Here is a 23,273-nt window from a genome sequence, read left to right on the forward strand (position 1 = left end):
GATCTGGGCAATTTCCACACATTCCTTTGAAAATGTCAGCTTGAATCTACATCTGACATTCAATGGGAGCTTGTTACCCAACTCCCTTAGGCCTAGGCCCCAGTGTAATTATCAATGGGTGCATCCATACAGATCCTGGCAAATGCCACACAAATTTAGCAACTTGGAATTTTCAGAATACCAAATTTGTATTTCTCCCACTTGAGTTCATCTGTAAGTCAACATCAGGATGTTACAGTCAATGAGGAAACCTGTAAAATAAAGAAATGTTCACATGCACTAAGAATGACCTTCAGGAATTTTTAATTTTGGTCCCTTTGACAACATTGCTACTAAATGCAGACCAGTTGAAAAGCACTTTACATGCCACTGATTGCCTTTTCCAAAGCTCGCTTCACCTCTTTGTTTCTTAGAGTGTAAATGAAAGGGTTTAATAGAGGAGTTACAATAGTGTTAAAGACGTTGACTATTTTGTTTAAATCCAGTGAGTTCTGTGCAGAAGGCTTGACATACAGAAAAATGGTGGAGCTGTACCAGATAGTTACGACAGCGAGATGGGCAGAGCAAGTGGAAAAGGCCTTTTGGCGGCCTTGGGCTGAGGGGATTCTACAGATGGTGGAGATGATGTAAATGTATGAGATTAGAGTTATTGCACATGAGCCCAGGAGGACATTCATAGAGATGATAAAAGTTGCCAGCTCAACGAGGCTCGTGTCGGTGCAGGAAAGCGCTATCCAGGAATCTATGTCACAAACAAAATGATTGATGATGTTAGGGCCACAGAAAGACAACCTGGATATTAGAGATGCCAACACAGAGATAACTAGGAACCCACACAGCCAAGAGATGAGGGCCAGCTGAGCAGAGAAGGTGCTGTTCATGAGGGAGCTGTAACGCAATGGATGACATATGGCCAAATAGCGGTCATAGGCCATGACAGCCAGTATGAGACATTCTGTAGAGCCCAGTGAGAATACGAAATACAGCTGCAGGATGCAGCCGGTGAAGGAAATGGTTTGGCTTTTCCCTAACATGACACCAATGGCCTTGGGGACGCAGGATGTGGTGTACCAGATCTCCAGGAAGGAGAGATTGCAGAGAAAGAAGTACATGGGGCTGTGGAGCCATGGGTGGGTCCACACTAAAGCTATAACAGACAAATTCCCTACAATTGTCAGGAAATACATAATTGAAAACACCACTGCAAGGGAAATCCGAAAATATCAAGTGCCGGGAAAACCCAGGAGTATGAATTTCTGCACGCTGGTTTGGTTTTCAATTTCTGCTCCAGCCATGAGGTCCATCTGTCAAAACATGAGGGATTATAAAGGCATTTAAACATGTTGAACACACTTTTGGATGTGCAAATGTGAAGTGCCAAATACCTTACCCTATCAGGGTACCTATAAAATATCTGCAGATCCACAGCCCTGAAACTCTGCCCACATCTCCTAAAACACTTTCAAGATACCTATCTGGGCTCTGGGATTGTGGGATTTAACTCTGCATCTGGGACACCTCACTCTTGCTTGAACTCTCTTCACTGGTGAAATACAAGGACTAATGATAAGGACTAATGCCATAGCCTGGTGGCATGTGCACTTGCCAAGCTTTGAGTTCCACTTCTGAATCAACCAGACTTGGGACTTGAACACAATTCTCCCATGATCTGGGTAACTACTCTATCCACCTACCTGTAGTGGGCTCATCTTTTATACATTGCTTTTCTACTCCCAAAAATTTTGAAAAGTCTTGTGTTCTTTCCATATCAGAACAAAACATAGCTTGAAATCTTGAGATTTTTTTTCTTTTTTCAAAAAATGAAATTCCAATTTCCAGCTGGTCCTACTTAGACCCTTTAGAAAATCCCACCCCAAATTCTCAGGTCCAAGGGATTGATATCAGAAATTAGAAATTATGTTTATCACTTATTGTGTGTCTTCTGGTAGAACCTTAAGGTCCCATCTATGTTTGGGACTCCATTGTGTTGCACAAGGCACAAACATAGCACAGAATCCATCCCTAGTCCAAAAATCTTACACTCTAAAAGACAAGGCAGGCAAGCAGGGAGAGACAAACAACAAAAAAACTGTTTCTGAGAAACACAGTAAAATTGTTTCCCAATTTTCCTTTCACAACTGCCCTCTTTCACTCACCTCCCCTGGGGTCAGTTTCCAGTCAAACCCTTAGAGTCTGGGCTAGACCAGAACAATAATCTAAGTAATTATAAATGACATTCTGAACATTGTTAGTTACCAAATTCTTAAGAAACAACTTATAACACACGTTACCATTCTATGAACTTCTGCCACTGTGTACAAAGGACATTGCTCCCTGAACAGAGATAGACATCATCAGAGTTGCATTGTATGTAAGAGATGAGTATGGCTGCTCAGAGCTCCAGTATGAAACTGCAGAAAAACTTGAGAGTCTCTGGATTAAGTTTAGAAGTGTGAGCAACAAGGGTGATGTCATGGTGGGAGTCTGCTATAGACCACCAGACCAGGGGGATGAGGTGGACGAGGCTTTCTTCTGGCAACTAGCAGAGGTTGCTAGATCACAGGCCCTAGTTCTCATGGAAGACTTTAATCACTCTGATATCTGCTGGGAGAGCAATACAGTGGTGCACAGACAATCCAGGAAGTTTTTGGAAAGTGTAGGGGACAATTTCCTAGTGCAAGTGCTGGAGAAACCAACTAAGGGCAGAGCTCTTCTAGACCTGCTGCTCACAAACCGGGAAAAATTTGTAGGGGAAGTAAAAGTGGATGGGAACCTGGGAGGCAATGACCATGAGATGGTTGAGTTCAGGATCCTGACACAAGGAAGAAAGGAGAGCAGCAGAATACGGACCCTGGACTTCAGAAAAGCAGACTTTGACTCCCTCAGGGAACTGATGGGCAGGATCCATTGGGAGAATAACATGAGGGGGAAAGGAGTCCAGGAGAGCTGGCTGTATCTTAAAGAATCCTTATTGAGGTTGCAGGAAAAAAACATCCCAATGTGTAGAAAGAACAGTAAATATGGCAGGCGATCAGCTTGGCTTAACAGTGAAACCCTTGCTGACCTTAAATGCAAAAAAGAAGCTTACAAGAAGTGGAAGTTTGGACAGATGACCAGGGAGGAGTATAAAAATATCACTCAGGCATGCAGGAGTGAAATCAGGAAGGCCAAATCACACTTGGAGTTGCAGCTAGCAAGAGATGTTAAGAGTAACAAGAAGGGTTTCTTCAGGAACAAGAAGAAAGTCAAGGAAAGTATGGGCCCCTTACTGAATGAGGGAGGCAACCTAGTAACAGAGGATGTGGAAAAAACTAATGTACTCAATGATTTGTTTGCCTCTGTCTTCACGAACAAGGTCAGCTCCCAGACTGCTGCACTGGGCAGCACAGAATGGGGAGAAGGTGACCAGGCTTCTGTGGAAAAAGAAGTGGTTCGGGACTATTTAGAAAAACTGGACGTGCACAAGTCCATGGGGCCGGATGCGCTGCATCCAAGGGTGCTAAAGGAGTTGGCGGATGTGATTTCAGAGCCATTGGCCATTATCTTTGAAAACTCATGGCGATCAGGGGAGGTCCCAGATGACTGGAAAAAGGCTAATGTAGTGCCCATCTTTAAAAAAGGGAAGGAGGGGGATCCGGGGAACTACAGGCCAGTCAGCCTCACCTCAGTCCCTGGAGAAATCATGGATCAGGTCCTCAAGGAATCAATTCTGAAGCACTTGGAGGAGAGGAAAGTGATCAGGAACAGTCAGCATGGATTCCACAAGGGCAAGTCATGCCTGACTAACCTAATTGCCTTCTATGAGGAGATAACTGACTCTGTGGATGAGGGAAAAGCAGTGGATGTGTTATTCCTTGACTTTAGCAAAGCTTTTGATACAGTCTCCCACAGTATTCTTACCAGCAAGTTAAAGAAGTATGGGCTGGATGAATGGACGATAAGGTGGATAGAAAGCTGGCTAGATGGTCGGGCACAACGGGTAGTGATCAATGGCTCCATGTCTAGTTGGCTGCCGGTTTCAAGTGGCGTGCCCCTGGGGTCGGTCCAGGGGCCGGTTTTGTTCAATATCTTCATTATTGATATGGAGGATGGCGTGGACTGCACTCTCGGCAAGTTTGCAGATGACACTAAACTGGGAGGAGTGGTAGATATGCTGTAGGGTAGGGATAGGATACAGCGGGTCCTAGACAAATTAGAGGATTGGGCCAAAAGAAACCTGATGAGGTTCAACAAGGACAATTGCAGAGTCCTCCACTTATGACGGAAGAATCCATTCACTGTTACAGACTAGGGACCGAATGGCTAGGAAGCAGTTCTGCAGAAAAGGACCTAGGGGTTACAGTGGACGAGAAGCTGGATATGAGTCAACAGTGTGCCCTTGTTGCCAAGAAGGCTAATGGCATTTTGGGCTGTAAAAGTAGGGGCATTGCCAGCAGATCGAGGGATGTGATCATTCCCCTCTATTCGACATTGGTGAGGCCTCATCTGGAGTACTGTGTCCAGTTTTGGGCACCACACTACAAGAAGGATGTGGAAAAATTGGAAAGAGTCCAGTGGAGGGCAACAAAAATGATTAGGGGTCTGGAGCACATGACTTATGAGGAGAGGCTGAGGGAACAGGTATTGTTTAGTCTCCTGAAGAGAAGAATGAGGGGCGATTTGATAGCTACTTTCAACTACCTGAAAGCGGGGTCCAAAGGGGATGGATCTAGACTGTTCTCAGTGATACGTGATGACAGAACAAGAAGTGATGGTCTCAAGTTGCAGTTGGGAAGGTTTAGGTTGGATATTAGGAAAAACTTCTTCAGTAGGAGGGTGGTGAAGCACTGGAATGGGTTACCTAGGGAGGTGGTGGAATCTCCTTCCTTAAAGATTTTTAAGGTCAGGCTTGACAAAGCCCTGGCTGGGATGATTTAGTTGGGGATTGGTTCTTCTATAATCTGATCATAGAATCATAGAATATCAGGGTTGGAAGGGACCTCAGGAGGTCATCTAGTCCAACCCCCTGCTCGAAGCAGGACCAATCCCCAACTAAATCATCCCAGCCAGGGCTTTGTCAAGCTTGCCAAATGTATAATGTATTTCTCAATACAGTTACTTTAAACTTTAATACAATACAGTTACTTTAAACTTTAATTCCAGAATAGGCTGGATCTGGCTAGTGGATCAAACTTACCATGTCTTCTGATAGAGCTTATCAATACAAACTCCCTTCATTCATAATATTTTTTCTCTCCGGATGACACACAATAGCCTTGGCTGCTGAAAAATGGTGCATCATAACATGGTTTCTCTTGCTTTCTCCCCACCTAAATATATAACACATATAGGAATATTTCACACCTGGTTCACATTTACATTAAGATCATATTATACCGCTCTAATAATATAAAGGGACCTTAAAATGTATGTAATAAGTATAATTCACTCCGATTTTAAACCCCCATTCTACTGCCAGAGTGGTGTGAAGTGTTAGTAGAAATGATAACCTGCCTCTTCAAAACCAATAGACTCGGGCAAATTTTATAGATGTTGATGTTGATAGGAATCAACTTTCAACATCATCCAACTGGCTTTACCCCTACCTACCCTGTTAATGAACTGCAGCTCAAATTGGCTGCATGAGGAGGTTTGTTTTGTACTCCACCCTCATCTTCCCAACACCCTGAGGATATTCAGTCTCAACAGAATTTCACAGACTTCCCTAGAATGTGTAATAGACTCTACTGAGTCAGGCCAGTCTCCGGGTGAAAGCACCGTACTGGCAGCCTGGAGACCAGCATTCTAGTCCTGTCCCCTCATAGGTCAGGTTTTCTAAACCTTTCATCATTTTTGTTGCTCTCCTCTGGACTCTCTCCAAATTGTCCACATCTTTCCTAAAGTGCAGTGCCTAGAACTGACACAGTACCCCAGTAAGACCTCACCAGTGCTGAGTAGAGTAAGACAATTACCTTCTGGATGTTACATATGACACTCCTGTTTTATACCTCAAATGTTATTAGTGTATTTTGCAACTGCATCAAATTGTTGACTCCTATTCAATGAGATCTGTTATAACTCCCAGATTACTTTCAGCAGTACTACCACCTAGCGAGTTATTCACCATTTTGTAGTTGAGCATTTGATTTTTCCTTCCTAAGTGAAGTACTTTGAACTTGTTTTGATCTTGTTGATTTCAGACCAGTTCTCCAACTTGTCACGGTTATTTTGAATTCGGATGCTGTCCTCCAAAGTACTTGCAACCCCACTCAGCTTTGTGTCATCTGCAAATTTTATAAGCCTACTCTCCACTGCATTATCCAAATTATTAATGGAATAATTGGCTAGTACTGGATCGAGGAATGACCCCTGTACGACCCCACTGGATATGACCTCCCAGTCTGACAGCAAAACATTGATAACTACTCTCTGAGTACGATCTATCAACCCATGGTGCACTCACCTTATAGTAATTTCCTCTAGACCACATTTCTTAGTTTGCTTATACAAATGTCATGGGGATTGTGTCAAAAGTCTTACTAAAATTAAGATATTTCCTGTCTACTTCTTCCCCCCATCCACCAGCTCAGGAACCCTGTGAAAGAAATGAAAAGTTTTGTTTTTGAGATTTTGACTTAAATTGACATTCAAATGATTAATTTTGTTGTCATTTTCGGTAAAAAATGTCACTTTTTCATTTTGAATTAACATTTTGAAATGAAATATTTCATTTTAAAATATTGGAACTTGAACTGATTGAAAATTTTCTAACAGAACACTTCCATGGGAATGTGTTGATTCCATTCAAACTTTTAAAGGAAGCCAGGTAGGCAGGCAGTCTGTCTTCTCTATTTTTTCTACATTAAATTTCAGAATTTTGGTCTGGAAGAAATTCTGAAATGTTTACTTTTATTTTTATTTTTATGATTCAGGGTAATAATAATAAAAAGATGAAACTTTGGAAATTACTATAGAACGAGTGTTCCGGGTTCTGACCAGAACTGGTTTAGATCACAATGGATGTTTTACCATTTCTGAGTTCAATTTTTTTGGAACATTTCATTCCACAAATAATCTTCACATCTTTAATTTTCATCCAGATTTTGGATAAAAACCTCTATAAATCAGAAATGTAACCATTAAATCAAGTTCATTTGATAAAAAACACTTTCTGTGAAAATGTATTTATCACCATAATTAAACTTCTCCCTTGTAATTTCTTTTTGTTGAAAAATGACCATTTTCAAAAATGAAAATTTTTGTAAAGAACTGTTGACTTAGTGATTTTTTTTAAATGAAATTTTTCATTTCATTTTTGTCAAAGTTTAAATGGAAAACTTTATAAAAAACATTATTGGATTGTTTCCATTTACTAATATGTAGGATCCCCGACCTTAGAACCCTTAAAAAGGGAAATAAGTTTGATTTTTTTAAATTCTTCACTAATTAAAAAAAATCCACCAACGTTGTTCATAATTCTGTATCTCCTGCATGTTGTTCTTTAGTCTGCGATTTAATAATTTTTCAGCTATTGAATCAGGGAACAGGCACAATGTCATGTGAGTTGGCCAACCAGTCATACATCACAGATAATGAAAACACCGTAGTTGCTACAAATTCAAACTTTGGATCTCCACTCAGAAGTTTGTCCTATGTCACTAAGGTCTTGATCCTGCACACGCTTTATGCACAGCCTTTCTTTCCTAGTGTGAGTGGTCCCATTAGAGTCAACTAGACTACTCAAAATATTATAATTTAGCACTTGAGTAATGATCTCAGGATGGGGGCCTAAATGAGAATTGCTAAAAGTAATGTCCGCACAGGGCTGATCTAAAGGCCATTTAATTCAGTTGAAAGATGTTCATTCATGACAATGGACTGTTGATGAGACCTCTAGAGAGATTTTAAGGGACCAGTTTTCAAAAGTATTTATGTTCCTGAAGGTGCACCTAGGTGCTTTGTGGAAATGTTAAAAGTACGTAAGCAGGTTAGGTACCTAACTACCACTGAAATCAATGGGATTTTGGTGCCTCATCTTCTGAAGTGCTTCTGAAAATCCCACTGAACAACAATCTGCATCTTTAGACACCTAAATACATCAGAAAATATGGCTCGTGGGAGCTCAAGTCTGGTAGATTTTCAATAAAAATTAGGCTCCTAGAAGCCAGATATTTAATGGTATTTAGGTGCCTAGCTGAATCTTTAGGTGCCTAAATTCCTTTGCAAATCTGGCCTTTAGGCACTTCTGAAAATTTTACCCAAATATAAAAGGTGTAAACGTAAAATTGGAATCAGGTTTAAAAGAATAACAACAAGAACAGTTATCCCCAGTTTCCCTGAAAATTTCCTTTCTTCTAGTATTAAGGTAAATGGATCAGTGTTGTCCTCTGCTATTTTCTCCTTCAGGAATCTCTGCTGTGCTCTGCGGCAGGCAGGATTTGTCTTTGTTCCTCAAAGGCTCTACGATGACCATTTTACATTGGTATATGCCAGGGCAGAGAATCATAATCTCTAATTCCAGCACATTGCCAAATGTGAACTCCTACTCTTTTCTTCTGGATCCTCCCTCACTCTCCATTGTCCCACTATTTTCTCTTTCAGGAATCTCTGCTGTGCTCTGCGGCAGGCAGGATTTGTCTTTGTTCCTCAAAGGCTCCACGATGACCATTTTACATTGGTATATGCCAGGGCAGAGAATCATAATCTCTAATTCCAGCACATTGCCAAATGTGAACTCCTACTCTTTTCTCCTGGATCCTCCCTCACTCTCCATTGTCCCACTCATTTCAAAACTCAGCTAACCTTCCCAACACATAGCTTTAGAACACTGGGGTTATTTAGATGTCTTCTTCTTCTTCTGTGCCCATGATCATGATTTTTGTCTTTGGTGAAGATTTTCAGAGGCAAAGAAGGTAGTTATGTGGCCCAACTCCTACCGAAAATCCTTTGAAAATCTCCCCCTTTGTATCTAACATTAAAACTGATTTTACATTTTGGCCAGGATCAAATTCTAACAACCAAGGAACAAACTTCATGACTCGGCTTGGAAGATTTGTATTGGTAAATGTTGGTAAATGTCAATTTCACCATACACACACAAACTGATGAAAATGTATTTCCATCGATAATACCCAAATTTTACAAATAGGCAAAGTAAAAAAAATGCTGCTGAAGAACTTATTAGAGTCAAAATCCAGTGATTTAGACTTATGAATTAGGCTTGTTACAAACGGATTAGTGAATGAATAGTAAAAACAGGTATGATCTGTTGAATTAAGGATATTTACTTTCTATAATTTAACATGTGATGTTGACAATTTGTGTCTTAATTGTTTATAGAGCTTTCACTTTTTGAATCTCAGTGTCAACTATCATTTGTCCGACAGTCTCCTGCCCCCACCCCCATAATTTTTTACAAGTATGAACATTGAAATAAATAAAATATGGAGAAAATGCTTAAAAATAAACATTAATATTACCCATCAATATTAGAAATAATAAAAATAAAATGCTGCCAAGCCTATTCATGACACATTAACATATAAGTGAGAACAGAACAAGAATTTCATATAGAATTATGTACCAGACAGTGCTTAATTGTCAATGCTCATTAAGGCCTGGTCTACACTGGGGAAGGGGAATCAATCTAAATTACGCAATTTCAGCTACGTGAAGGGGAAGGAAGGAAGATCAGGTGCATAATTTTAGCAATTATTTTACCCCTTACTTAAATGTTATTCAGTCCTTAGCCCAGCAAATTCCCATTGTATTTACTGGTATAATGCCTGATATTGCTTAGTAATTTTCACACCCATGGGGATGGCAAATGCTCTGACCAGGTCAGGATTTCATGAGCACAATGACAACCCAGTGGAACTGGATAGCTAAGCACTAGGGCTGAGATCCTCAAAGGTATAAAGGTACTAAAGATGCAAACAGGTGCCTAGCAGGATTTTCAAAAGCACCTTGGTGCCTAACTTCCATTGAAGTCCCTAAAATTCAAACTATACTACATTAAAGCACACTAGGGAGCCTTAGGGTAAAATTTTCTAAAGCACCTAGGTGATTTAGGAGCTTCAGTCTCATTGGCTCTTTAGTTAATTAGCTGAACTTGAAAATTTAACTATAAATCCTATTTTCAAAAGTGATTTAGGGCTAGATTAGTCAAGGTATTTAGGCACCCACTGGGATTTTCAAAACACCTAGGTACCTAAAACATTGGTTTATATTGAAAAGGGAGAAAATATAATTGTTGATTGCCTGTGTTGATTAGACTTTGATAAAAAATATGTAAGGTTGGGTGAGGGAGTTAGGCACCCAACTCCATTACATTTCATAGCTCCCTTAGGATCCTTTGCAAATTCAAATCCAAATAGGGAGGGGGACTAAATTTAAGTTATAAATTAATCTGATATTGTAACTTTAATGAAAAATCAGAATACCAAAAACAAGCAATCAAACAAAAATTCTGAACGTTCACTGTAAAACTCATTGATAGATTTCAAGTTAGGGACAACTTTTTCGAAAGTGGCTTCTAATTCTGAATGCCCCAAATTTGAGACTTCAGGATTAATCCATCTGTGAAAGAAACTTTTGGCCAGCACTGGGAATCTGATTTTTTTTTTCTGAAGGTGTTTTAGAAACTCGGCATATCATAGTTTTGCTGTATTTGTAGGGCTTATGGTGTGTTTAGCACAGGTGTCTAGGAGTGAGGGTACCTGGATTCTGTGCCTAGCTCTTTTAGGGATGCATAAAGTAGCTTTTATATCAGAGGAATAGGAATCGGTACTCTTGGGTTCTATATCCACTCTTTGAGGGGAGTTAGGATAGTGGTTGGAGCAGAGTGGGGCTGAGAACAGTAGCGTAGCTAGCAGGGTTCAGGGGAAGCAGCCGCTTCTCCTCAGCACATTTTTCAAAAGCGGCGCCTTAGGGGTTACCTTATATGGTGCCGGCGGGTGGGGCCCGCTCCTCTCTGAAGGGCAGCACGGCCGGAGGAGCAATGGGGGGGGCGGCGGGCGCGTCCGGAGGAGCACGCCAGGCAGCCAGGTAGAGAGAAGGGATGAGCTGCGCTGCTGGGCCCGTTCGGGTCCGGAGCGCTCAGGCTGGGCCAGGAGGAGCATGCGCGGCGGCGGGGGGCCAGGGGGAGGGGAAGCATGTGCAGCAGCGGGGCTGGGCTGGGCGCGTGCAGCCCGGCAATATGGGGGCTGGCAGCCGGGGGGAGAAGCGGCGAGGGAGGAGGAGGCTGGGCGCCTTGGCAGCAGCCTTGAGGGAAAGGCTCGGTTTGGCTGGGCTCAGTGCTACAGGGGTACCGGCCACCCCACTGAGAACGGCCCGGCTCAGCGCATTCGCGGTGGGGGTCCTGTCGCGGGTGCGCTGAGCTGGGCTGTTCTCAGCGGGGTGGCCGGCAGCACTGAGCCCAGCCAAACGGCCATGGGAGAGGGCGCGGCCGGAGGAGCGATGGGGGAGGGCGCGGCCTCCGCCTTATCCTCCCATGTCCTCCGGAGCGAGGCGGCCGCCGCGCAGCGCGGGGACATGGTGGCGAGGGGGACCCGCAGCTCTCCAAACATGCCGCTGCTGCTGGATCTGCTCCGCAGGCAGCCGCCGGCCTCTGTGAGCCAGGTGCAGCTCGCACACACACTCCCCTCCTCCCGCCACCCTCCCCCCTTATCGCGGCTGCTCCCGCTCCCCGCCGCCGCTGCTGGGAGCCGATTAATAATTGATGGCAACAGCCTGGCTGCCGGAGCAGGGGCGAGGAGCACAGCTGGGCTCGGGCGGGCGGGTGGCCGCTTGCTGCTCAGCCTGCCGAGCTGTGAGTCCCGGCCTGGCGGGCACCGGGCACCGGCAGCAGAGGGGCGGGGGAAGGGCTGGCCAGGGACAATGACAGGAGGGATGAGATGGGGGTGGGAGAGGAGCTGGGTGGGAGCGGGGCAGCCGGAGGAGGAGCCAAGGGGGGCGTGGCCAGAGGAGGAGCCAAGGGGGGCGTGGCCAGAGGAGGAGCCAAGGGGGGGTGCCTTTTTTATGTTTGCTCCCCTGCTCTTAAAACCTGGCTATGCCACTGGCTGAGAAACAGGGCTCCTGGGTTCTATTCATGGTTCTGGTTGAGAAGTATGTTCTACTGACTAAATGGGGAGAAGAATTGCAGACTCCTGGCACAGCTGGTCAAAAATGTTTGAAATTTACAGTTTTGATGAAATTCTTCATCAGAATTTAAAATTCGGATTTAAAAGGGATGCATTTTTTGTGATTTTTTTTTAAGGAAAATTTCTTCCTGTTTTTTGGTCCTCTCTGGCCCTGAGCTTTGCTATCTATAACTGGCTCATTGCATGACCTTGCACCCCTCAGTGTCAATTTGTCAAAGGAGGCTGAAACTGACTCATCATTTTCAACCACCAAAAATGAATGCTGGTTTATATATGTAAATTGTTATTTATGCTCAAAAATTAGGCAACTGTCCTTCAAACTGCAACTTTGTATAACATCCCTGCTCCAACTTGGGACTTCAGCAAGCTTAGTACTTGAGACTTTCTGCACAAAAAGAATTAAATGTCCTATTGCATTGTAGGAAGGAAATTGATAGGTACAAATCTCATGTGTTCAGTATTGACCTACCTCTGCTCCCACCGGCTCAATGACAAAAATCCTATTGACTTCCTTGGGAGCAGAATTAGGCCTATACTGAGAACTTTTGAAAAGCTCACCCTATTTAGCAGGGATTTTCAAAAGAGACTATGGGTTTTTGTTCACTTCTAACTGACTTTCAGAGAGTACTGAATGCCTAACACTTGCTCTTCCATCTCACGGTCATGATTATCTGGTATGGTTCGACCATTTTCCTACATGTCAACCCTTCCATGCAGAACTCATTGGAATTGACCAAAATAGTCACCGTCTTGAATACTATTGTCACACCCCTGTTGAACCCTTTCATCTACACACTGAGGAACCCAGAGGTAAAAGAAGCTCTGAGACATGTATTCAGTGATGTTTTTCAAAATGTCCTGGAGGTCATTGACTGTCACAGAATATGTGGTGAAAGAAAAATAAGTCTGAACATGGAAGATATACCAAAGTTTATAGTGTACTGAAAACCCCACCACAATCCCTTAGGGCCAGAATTCTAGAGATCATTCGATGCCTAGCTCCAATGGAAATCAATGTGAGTTAGGTGACTAAATACCTTTAACAATCTGGTCCTTAGTGTCTCACATCCTTGAACATTTGTGGCCAGATTGCTAAACGTATTTAGGTGCCTAATGGGATTTTCTATGAGTTTTAAAGGCCTAGATGCTTTTTAAAAAAACCCTTAGCACCTAAATACCTTTCAAAATCCATCCCTTATGCATTATTATCCTGTTACTTTGTATTTAATTTACAATGAAGAAAATTGCACATGTGCCAATTATTTATTTATATTAAAGCATGGTCTATGTAGATGATATAGATATAGATTATATTGATAGGCTTGGCAGAATTCAATTTTTTTTTTATAATTTTGACAGAGAATAGCAATGTTTATTTTTAAGCATTTAAAAAAATATTGTCTATATTTTCACATTTGCAGGAAATTACTGTGGCGTGTCAGACAACAAGGTGGGTCAGAGAATAATTATTTAATGACAACTGATTTTTTGAAAAGTTAGAACTTTATAATGATTAAATCTCAAATTGTCAACATCACAAGACTAAATATACACAGTATATTTCTAAATCAAACTCCAATAAGTTCTGAAGCAGCATTTTTCTTACTTTGCTTATCTGTACATTTCTGTTTTTATTGATGGAACCATTTTTTGGGGGGTGGTCAGTTGACAGTCTGTATGGTGAAAATGGCATTTACCGACATTTACTGATAAAAATGTAATCCTTCCAAACCTAGGTATAGATAAAGATAAACCCACAGGAACTTCAAATCAAGACCCCAGTGGAATTTGAAGGGGATTCAGAATAAAGTTCTAGTTCTAGTTCCAGACTAGATAGAAACCCAGATGAGTATTTTTGTAGGCTTCTTTCTTTCTTTCTTTCTTTCTTTCTTTCTTTCTTTCTTTCTTTCTTTCTGGCATTGCAAAATTTTGTAAATATTGATTTCACAAGGATTCTGCCAGTTTACACTGAAGATATTGGGAATAGCTTGCAAAATTTTGATGATGTCAAAACTGAATCCAGAACCTAATCCTGATTCGCTTTTAAAATCAGATGCAAGTCATAATGTAATACCCTGGCTTAATGCACGAGATGGTACTTCCCCTAGGGGTTATTACAATAGCCTTCTACTTCGTCACAGCTAGAGAAGTTAATTTTTTAGCTCCATTGCTAAAGACCTGTGTCTTCTGTGTTGAAAGGTCCAAGGTCCTGGAAACCCCCAATTTACAATAAGCCTAGATCTAATCAGGATTTGAATTCATATGTTGCCTGCTCTATCCACTTTTACTAAGAATTCCTCATTGTCTTGTATTATCACCTCCTTCTATGGCGACATATATCTAGTGGTGCTTGTGGAAGTGGCTGAGAGAAAATAAGACACCTAACTTCTTTCCAAAACTTGAGGTTTGAGAAATTTCACAGAACATCTCCTTTAATTTTCTAAATGCCATTGCACTTTCTGAGTTCATTCATTGTGAATACAAATATCAAAAAGAGAAGGCCCAGAGGTGTCCTCATGCTACCTTCAACCTGCCTGGGGCCATGTTGCACTTGGATTCTCAAAAGAAACGAAATATTGGAAGACTACAGAAGTTGGGAGACATTTTTGGGGGGAAAAATCATTATTGCTAAATTCAAACATTGACAAATCGTGAATCAGGGCCCCCAAAATCATGAGATTGGCTTTAAATAATAAATGTGCGGTTCTTTTTATTTGCTGTCAGGTTTTTGAGTCTGTAGGGTGCACTTACTTCATGTTTTTGTTTTTCTCTGTAACCGTGAGTGTGTCCTGGTGGCAAGAGGACTGGACTGCAATGAAGAGAACTCAGTTCTATTTCTGGTTCTGCCATTGGCTTGGTGGGTGACTTTGAGGAAGTAATGGCTTCTCTCTGTGCCTCAGTTTCTCCATCTATAAAATGGGGATAATGATACTCACCTCCTTTTTTTTTCTGATCTGTGGATGAAAAGAACTACCTAAGAAAGAGGGATTATGATTATTTAAAAGAAAATATGAAAGCTGATATGTTGATTCAAGCAGTTGAGACTTTAAGAAATATAACAAATATTGTGAGACAGACAGTAAAAATCATAAGCTCCTAGCCCCACTTAAGTCAACTCAGAACTCAATTTCAGTGGGGCCAGGATTTCACCCCACATTGTCCAGAATTTTATCTTAACCCAACATTCAAACCCTTTGAGGCTTGTCTGATGTATAGGGTCAGACCTTCATCTGCCAATTTACAGTAGATTAGCATTCTGGCTACAAGATGTACTTAAAATATATGGATGTGCTATGTACAATTAATATCACTTCATAAAATAACATGGAAATGGTTAAGATTTTGTGCAATCTGATTTACCTAATATTCACCTAAAGATCATTGTAAGTGGTCACTCACTGATTCACGTAATCAGTGTCCATGTTTCCATTGAATCTTGAGCCTATTGGGTTTTGTGAGTGTAAATTCTAACATTTCCGTGCACTCACAGGTGTTAGAATAGTGAAGTGACTCCGAAATGTGCTGCTTTTGTGGATATCTATTACTTTGTCTGGGCCTGGTGCAGGCTGTTTTCAATATGTTAAAGGTTGTGAACATGATACGTACAAGGAAGATTATGTCCACAAATCGTTCTCAACCAATTTAGTTTATTCTGTGAATTCTACTTCTATGAGAGACTATGCACTTTATCCGTCTGGATTTATTTATTGTTGGAATACCTAGATAGCACAATAAATTAGATTAGATAGATAGATATGTATGGGGACACAGAAAGAGATAATTTTTGTTAATGTGATCTCCATACAGTTGATACACCTTCATTTTCCCTGATACTGGAATAAAATTTTACTGGTAACTTTGTTTTCTCTTGGCAAATATGGATGTTTTAAATGGAATTTCTAGATTGTGCTTCACCGGACCATTAGAGCACCTGAAAAAATTCAGGATATATCATTTGATAGTTCACAAGGATAAAAGAATGATTCAAGTTACTGATTTCACAAGGTACTACACTCAATGTACGGTGATAGCAAGACATAGAAACACAACAATGAATGTGGATGAGGGACCTGATCACCTCACAGGATATGATTTTTATTGTGGCTTTTTGTCTAATGTGCAGTATAAATCCCATGTTCATGGTTTGAGGATCTGATTGTTTAAATTAAAGACTTATTTGTCCTTTCTATGGAGTGATTATCAAGTTGGGATACAAGCTTGCGTACTGATGTTACATAGGAACATTGGACCAAATTCACATCTGGTGTAACTCCCTTAACTTCGGAGAATTTGCCCTAGTGTCTCGCAGGAACAGAGCGGGTGTACAAAAATCTACTTCAACATGAGCCCTATATAAATACAAAACAGGGATATACATTACACTTTAAAGTAAGAGTACTGCAGTTACAGTGTAGTTACAGTGCAATAGTCCTATAATTACAGTGTGCTTATGTTTTTTTCAATATCTGTGAGTAACACTGAACCATATAATCAGGAAGTTTGCTGCATAACTGAGAGCAATCGCAGAGGCTGGGATTTTCAGGGCAACCTGCAGGAGTTTGGCCCCCAGATTCCATTAACAATTTTAGCCAGCGCCAATTTGGTAGGACACTTGAGCTGGATCCCCAGCTGGTGTAAATCCAATGGAGCTACGCCAGCTCACACCAGCTGAAGATATGCCCTTGAAAATATCATGAAGAACAGCCAAGTGCATTCATAATTAAATCTGTTATGTAGTTGTCCTTCAGTGTATATGATTTTCTGGAAAATACATATTGAAAACATAAGCATGTGGTAATTACAATGTAACTAAACTGTTATTACAGTACCCTTATTATAAAGCATGACTGGACATGAACATTATTTACTGCTGAACACATTTTTTTTTTCATTTGACGCTTTGGCTGATCTTATAAAAGCCACCTAGAAGTTTTGGAACCCAAAAGACCAGATTTTTAAAGTCATTTGGGTGCCTAGTGGGATTTTCAAAAGTATCTGGTTGCCTACACCCATGAGTGTTAGGTGACTAGATGGTTTTGCAAATCCCTCTAGGAACCTAAATACCTCTTAAAAATCTGGCCCAAACTCTGTTAGGTAGCTTTAAATATCCCATATTTGTACTTCTTGGCACATTGTTTCTTAATTTCCCTTGTTATTCTTCCAAGTCTATTTTGATTCTCCTTTTCTACTTCTGTATATTTGTATATGGCCCATTCTTACCCTTAAATGGTTAAATAAAGTTTATATTTTTGTTTGTTTTTCCCTTGTGTTGTGGAGTGTGCATTATTTAAAAGTACACTAGTAACGCACTGCACAAAATGATGGAATAAAGCCTAAGGATCAACCTTTATAACATGTTCTCTATGTTATCAGTGAGACCCAGGGAAATAACTCTTTGGGGATGACAACTGGGGAATCTGTCTATTTACAATTTATGAATTCTTGTTGATCCTGTGAAATTGCTGTATCATTGAATGCATCAGTGTATGTGGAGTTAGCAATCTACTGTCAGGGTTGTGTCACATATTTCCCAGAACAGGGAAAATGGAGGGTCATTAGCCTTAATAGCGCCCATTGATGTGGAAGCATCTCAGGAAAATGAAGGGTAGAGAAACTGGTCTGACCAAGATTATCTGCAAGGACGAGGTTCACTGGAGCAGGGACTGAATCGGGAGCTCCCAGGTGAGTATGCAAATCACTAGGCTATAGAATCATTCTCTCTCTCTCTCTCTCTGGCCCACTAAAATTTAAATATTTTATAAAAAGTAGAACAGCTGCAACAGGAGAGAGGCCCTAAATCCCAGTGGTTAGGGCACTCACATGGAAGTGGGGTTCAGGTCCTTGCTCTGGACAGGTGGAGTAGGGATTTAAACTAGGGTCTTCCATATGCGTACGAGTGCTGTAACCACTGAGCTATATTGGAGGGCAGCGTGCTACCTCCTCCTACCCGGTGTAAGCAGCTGTCTCCATTAGAGGCTTTCCAGCTGAGAATATCAAGCAGAGATAGGTGCCTCCCTCTGACCTGGATTTAGGCACCTAATCCCCTTTGAAGGGCAGAATCTAGGCTGCACTCCTTTCCTTGTCATTGTCTTTTGATTAGCTGAGGCACCTCTTCATGCCACATTCTAGCTTCTATGAATCCCATTCTTAGGTGCCTAACTCTCCCCATGCATTATATATGGTTATCCTGGGTGCCTAATTCCAAAGTGTAGCAGGGCACCTAAAGGTAGGTGCTGCAATGCGGAGCCTAAGCTCCCTTTGTGGATCTAGCCCTGCATTGCTTATGCTCAGGTCACATTTTCCAGCTTTCTGTTACAACCACGAGAGCTACAACCATCTCCCATCCCGCAGTGAAAGATGAGATTTTGATGTAATAACATGAATCCAGAAGCTTGATCCCTAGGCACAATACAGCCTGTGGCTTAGCAACATTATCAGGAAGTCTGTAAAATTTTGCTGAGATCAAATCCATAGGGGCTGGGGAGGAATATAAAATGAGCTTCCTCCTCAAACCTTTTCACTTGCCATAAATTTGTCAGCCAAAAGCAGTCCCTGCTGGCAGACGCTGAGCTTCTGAAGGGGATGAGGGTCTAACCAATATAGAAATAGACAGAGTTTTCCAGAATCTTTTGGTTATGAAATGTTCAAATATTCAATTTAGAAGACATTTTGTATGTGTGCAACTAATTGTTCCTTCCTAAGTGGAGTATGTTGCATTTGTCTTTACTGAATTTCATCCTATTTACTTCAGACCATTTTTCCAGTTTGTCAAGATAATTTTGAATTATAATCCTATCCTCCAAGAGTGAGGAATCATTAAACTAATATAAGCAAAGTAAGTATATCTCACCGTGCTGATTTTAGTTTAGTTTTGTACTTATGCTGTAAACCCTGGCATAAATATAAGGACATATCGGGCTGATGCTCCTTCCATACCAGTCTAACAGTGGTGTAAATCCACTCACTTAAGTGAAGTAACTTCTGATTTACATCAGGCTAAGTGACAGGAGAAATTGCCCCATTGATGCCTATGGAATTACTCTTGCTTTATACTGTGGTGTGTAAGTGGAGAATCTTCTCCCTTTTCTTCAGTGGGCGTACTCCTAATTTGCACTGGTGTGAGTGAGTGGAGAATGAGCCCCATTTACTTTAGTAGAATTACTCTTGATTTACACCAAGGTGAGTGAGAAGGGACTAAATTGTACCTTTAACAGGTGAAATTCACTGCAGTAGTAATTCACTGAGGCAAGCAGATAAGGTCACACAGATTTATCTTAGGTAAGTGTAGTAACCCTCACCCTGACACAAGCAGCTGCAGAAAATGCTGTCCTGGGGAGAGAGATGGCCAGTGAGAGGGCAGCTCGAACTGGGAAGGGGCTCAGAATCCGCCCGAAGGGGCAGATTGAAACAAGCTGTGAGAGGAGAAGAATCTAGATTCTGAGTTAGCGGATGAAGTGGAATTTGGGGTAGGAGGTGAGTTGATAAAATAAAATTAACAGGAGAATAAAAGTCGGAGACTGGGAAGTGGGAAGGAGGAAAGAAGGAAAATAGGAAAGGTTTCAGGTCAGGAGAAGCCGAAAAAAGGTAGACCTGGGTATGTGAGCTGACACTATTAGAGAAGGGAAGTAGAGGGAAATAAAATCTACAGGTGCACCAGAAAGAGAGTATCAAAGGACAGAAACTGAAAGGAGATATAATTGGTGAAAAAGGGGAATTGATCAAAAAATTGTGTTAGATGAAAACAGATCCTGAAAACAGTAAATCAGAAGCTCACCCACAAAGGACCGAAGGTATGTGAATAGAGAGAATGATTGTTTGAACATCTATTGACAGAATACAGTTCAAAGGTGCCTAAGGGACAAGTGTGGGCCCATTAGGTGAAGAAACCTGCCTCTCCTAACAGTTAGCATAGCCTAGTCTGGTCACCACACAAAGAGGCGGTGATCGGTATTAGGTATCCTGACAGACTGCGACGGTGAACTCATACCTTCAAGGGTCAGCAATATCTAATATATTTAACTGCCTGTATAACAATCTCTTGCTTTGTAACAGATGGAACAGATGTGCCTTGAACAGAGATGGCAAACCAAACCAGAGTGCACGAGTGCATCCTCTTGGGCTTCCCCAGTAGTCAGTATTTGCAGACCTTCCTCTTTGTGCTGTTTTCCATGATGTACATCCTGACAGTCATGGGAAACATGGCCATCATAATCCTAGTGAGACCATGCTGCCAACTGCAAACTCCCATGTATTTCTTCCTCTGCAACCTCTCTTTCTGGAGATATGGTACACCACAGCCTACATTCCCAAGACACTCGCAGTCTTCCTGGGGACAAGCAGAACCATTTCTTTTACTGGCTGCATCACATAGATGTACTTCATTCTATCCTTTGGCTGCACAGAATGTTTCCTCTTATCCGTCATGGCCTATAACCGCTATCTGGCCATTTGCTACCCATTGCGCTATAGTTCCATCATGAACAGCACCTTGTCCGCTTGGCTGGCCCTCTGCTTTGGGTATGTGGTTTCCTAGCTATTTGTGTTCCGGCGTATCTCATAACCAGGTTGTCCTTTTGTGGCCCTAATGTCATCAATCATTTCTATTGTGACCTAGATTCTCGGATAGTTCTCTCCTGCACAGACACACATCTCCTTCAGCTGGTGGCTTTCCTCACCTCCTTCATTGTCCTCCTGGGCACCTGTATAGTAACTCTGATCTCCTACATTTATATCATTTCCACAATACTGAGAATTCCATCAGCACAAGGACGGCAAAAGGCCTTTTCCACTTGCTCTGCTCATCTGGCTGTTGTGATTATCTGGTATGGCTCCACCATTTTCCTGTACGTCAAGCCTTCTGTACAGAACACCCTGGATCTAAACAAAATAGTCAACACCTTAAACACAATTGTAACACCACTGTTAAACCCTTTCATTTACTCTCTAAGAAACGAAGAGGTGAAGAAAGCCTTGGAAAAGGCACTCGCTGGTATGTAAAGTGTGTAGATGTCTTTGATTTGGTATAAAATAAGATATCATTAGAGCTGTTAAAATTATTTCATTTGCATTGTTTTTTTTTAAAAAAAAATCTTTTCTCAAAACCAGAAACCTTTTTCTTTTTTTTTCTTTTTGTTGAAACTGAATATTTTGAAATTCTAGTATTTTGAATTTTTGTGTTCAGCTTTCTTTCTTTCTTTCTTTCTTTCTTTCTTTCTTTCTTTCTTTCTTTCTTCACTCTATGACTCCTCAGCTTTTGAAAAAATACATAGTGGCACAAGGAAAAAAATAATGAGAAATGAAAATTAAAAAAAACAAAAGAAAAAACCAAATCCCTGTATACCATTCACTGTATTGCATTTAGAAGTGAAAATGGGGCTGGGGGAAAAGGATAAAGAAAAAAGAAGGGAAAAAGGGGGAAAATCCAAAATATCAATATTTGGATTTTTCATATTTGTTTAAAAATGTTTTGCAGAAAAAAATACAAAGCAAAGAAAACAAAACAAAAACTAAATACAAATAATTTATTTTTGGAATGAAAAATACTTTGAAATTTTGAATTGTTTCACAAATGTGGGGTTCCCCCCCCCCATTTTTTCAACAAATTCTAAGCAAAAAGTTAAATGTAATATGTCTTAGGGCTTTCGAATATGTCTCCAGCTAAACATAGTCTCATCACCAAGAGCTGATCTAAAAACAGAATTCCCATCCAACGGGAAATTCCAATATTTCGAAATTTGATTTTGTTTTTAAATGAAATCTTCTGAAATTTTGATCTTATTGAAATGTTTTATTTTGACTTTATCACTTCAACTTTTATAATATAATCTAATGTAATATTAAAACATGTCTATAATATATTAATTATTATATTATATTATGTTATGTTACATTATTGACACAAAACATTTAGATAATTTCCTATATAAATTTTTGATGAAATCAATACATTTCTGCAAAATGTTGCAATTTCATTGAATCAGCATTAGCAAATGGAAAAAAAATCCAACCAGTAGCTGTATTATTTACTTCAATGGCTGGCTACTTACACAGAACAGAGCTTAGGTGGAAAACTCCTGTATTTTTATTACTGAAGTTTCCAAGTTCCTGTGTATGAACTCCATTTACAGCCAATTTTTAAAAGTATTTAGGCAGCTAAAGCGATAGATAAGAACCAAGGGTTAGATTCACAAAGAGTGTTAGGTGCCAGACTGTCACCCAAGTCCCAGAATCAGACCCCACTGGGATTCACAAAACCCGCACTCAGCTGCTGCCAAACCCTTTTAGGCGCTTAAACTCATTCAGAACCTAAGTTTGTGCAGTAGAAGTTCCCTAGGCACCTATGTTTTTGCCACTGAGGACATGTCCTGTTGTCTCATTCTCTGTGCCTGGATGCCTCAGCCCCAGAGCAACACGAAAATGGGGAGAAGATCGGAGTTCCTCCACCTAACTTGCATGCAGAGTCTGATTTGGTAGGTGTGCTCAGAGCATACCTAATGCCACATAAAACAGCAGGAAGTAGCCCTCCCTTTAGGGTACTTGGCTGGTGTGTGGGAGACCCCTGGTTTAAGTCTCCCCTTTGCCTGATGAGAAAAAGGGATTTGAACAGAAGTCTCCCACTTCTCCAGTGAGTGCTTTAACCACTGGGCTAACGGCTATTCTGACATGGGAGTCCCTTAGTCTCTCCTGGTGCAGTTGTTCCATTTTGGATGAATAAAGAGTCATTGGGCCAGAGGGCATATGCACACGTGAGAATGACTGTAGGCTGGTGGTTGGTAGACTCTCCCAGTATGTAGGAGACCCAGGATCCAGTCCCCCACTCTAATGACACCTTAAATATTTATCCAAAGTGCAACAGCTTCACCGGAATAGAATGGGAAAGCTACATCAACCAGAGTTTATCTCACTCTCCTGAGTGTTTGGAGACCCCTGTTTAAATCCCTTCTTCCCCTCAAGTAGAGGAGGGACATAACCTAGTAGTTTTCCACATCACAGATGAGTACCTAACCACTGGGCTAAGGGAGGGGGCTTAAGACACCCTCCTGTCCTTGGTATCTATGATGCTTCCCAGGGTTGTGAAGCACCTCTCTACCACCTGCCCTTAGAATGAGGAAGCCTTATCTGTGTCTGTCGGGGGTCAGCTCCCCAATCCCACCA

The 23,273-nt window shown here is 41.2% G+C and overlaps 1 protein-coding gene and 2 pseudogenes across 1 annotated transcript in view; 2 read left to right on the plus strand and 1 right to left on the minus strand.

The window, feature by feature from the left end:
* The window catches only part of LOC135974464 (maestro heat-like repeat-containing protein family member 1), a 936,803-nt gene that overhangs the window by 299,209 nt on the left and 614,321 nt on the right, over positions 1-23,273 (plus strand). The gene's annotated exons all lie outside the window — the stretch shown is intronic.
* LOC101938791 (olfactory receptor 6F1-like) lies at positions 360-1,295 on the minus strand (annotated as a pseudogene).
* On the plus strand, positions 20,189-21,116 carry LOC103306671 (olfactory receptor 6F1-like; annotated as a pseudogene).

This window comes from Chrysemys picta, chromosome 12, assembly GCF_011386835.1.
Source record: "Chrysemys picta bellii isolate R12L10 chromosome 12, ASM1138683v2, whole genome shotgun sequence".
In the NCBI taxonomy this organism is placed as follows: domain Eukaryota; kingdom Metazoa; phylum Chordata; order Testudines; family Emydidae; genus Chrysemys; species Chrysemys picta.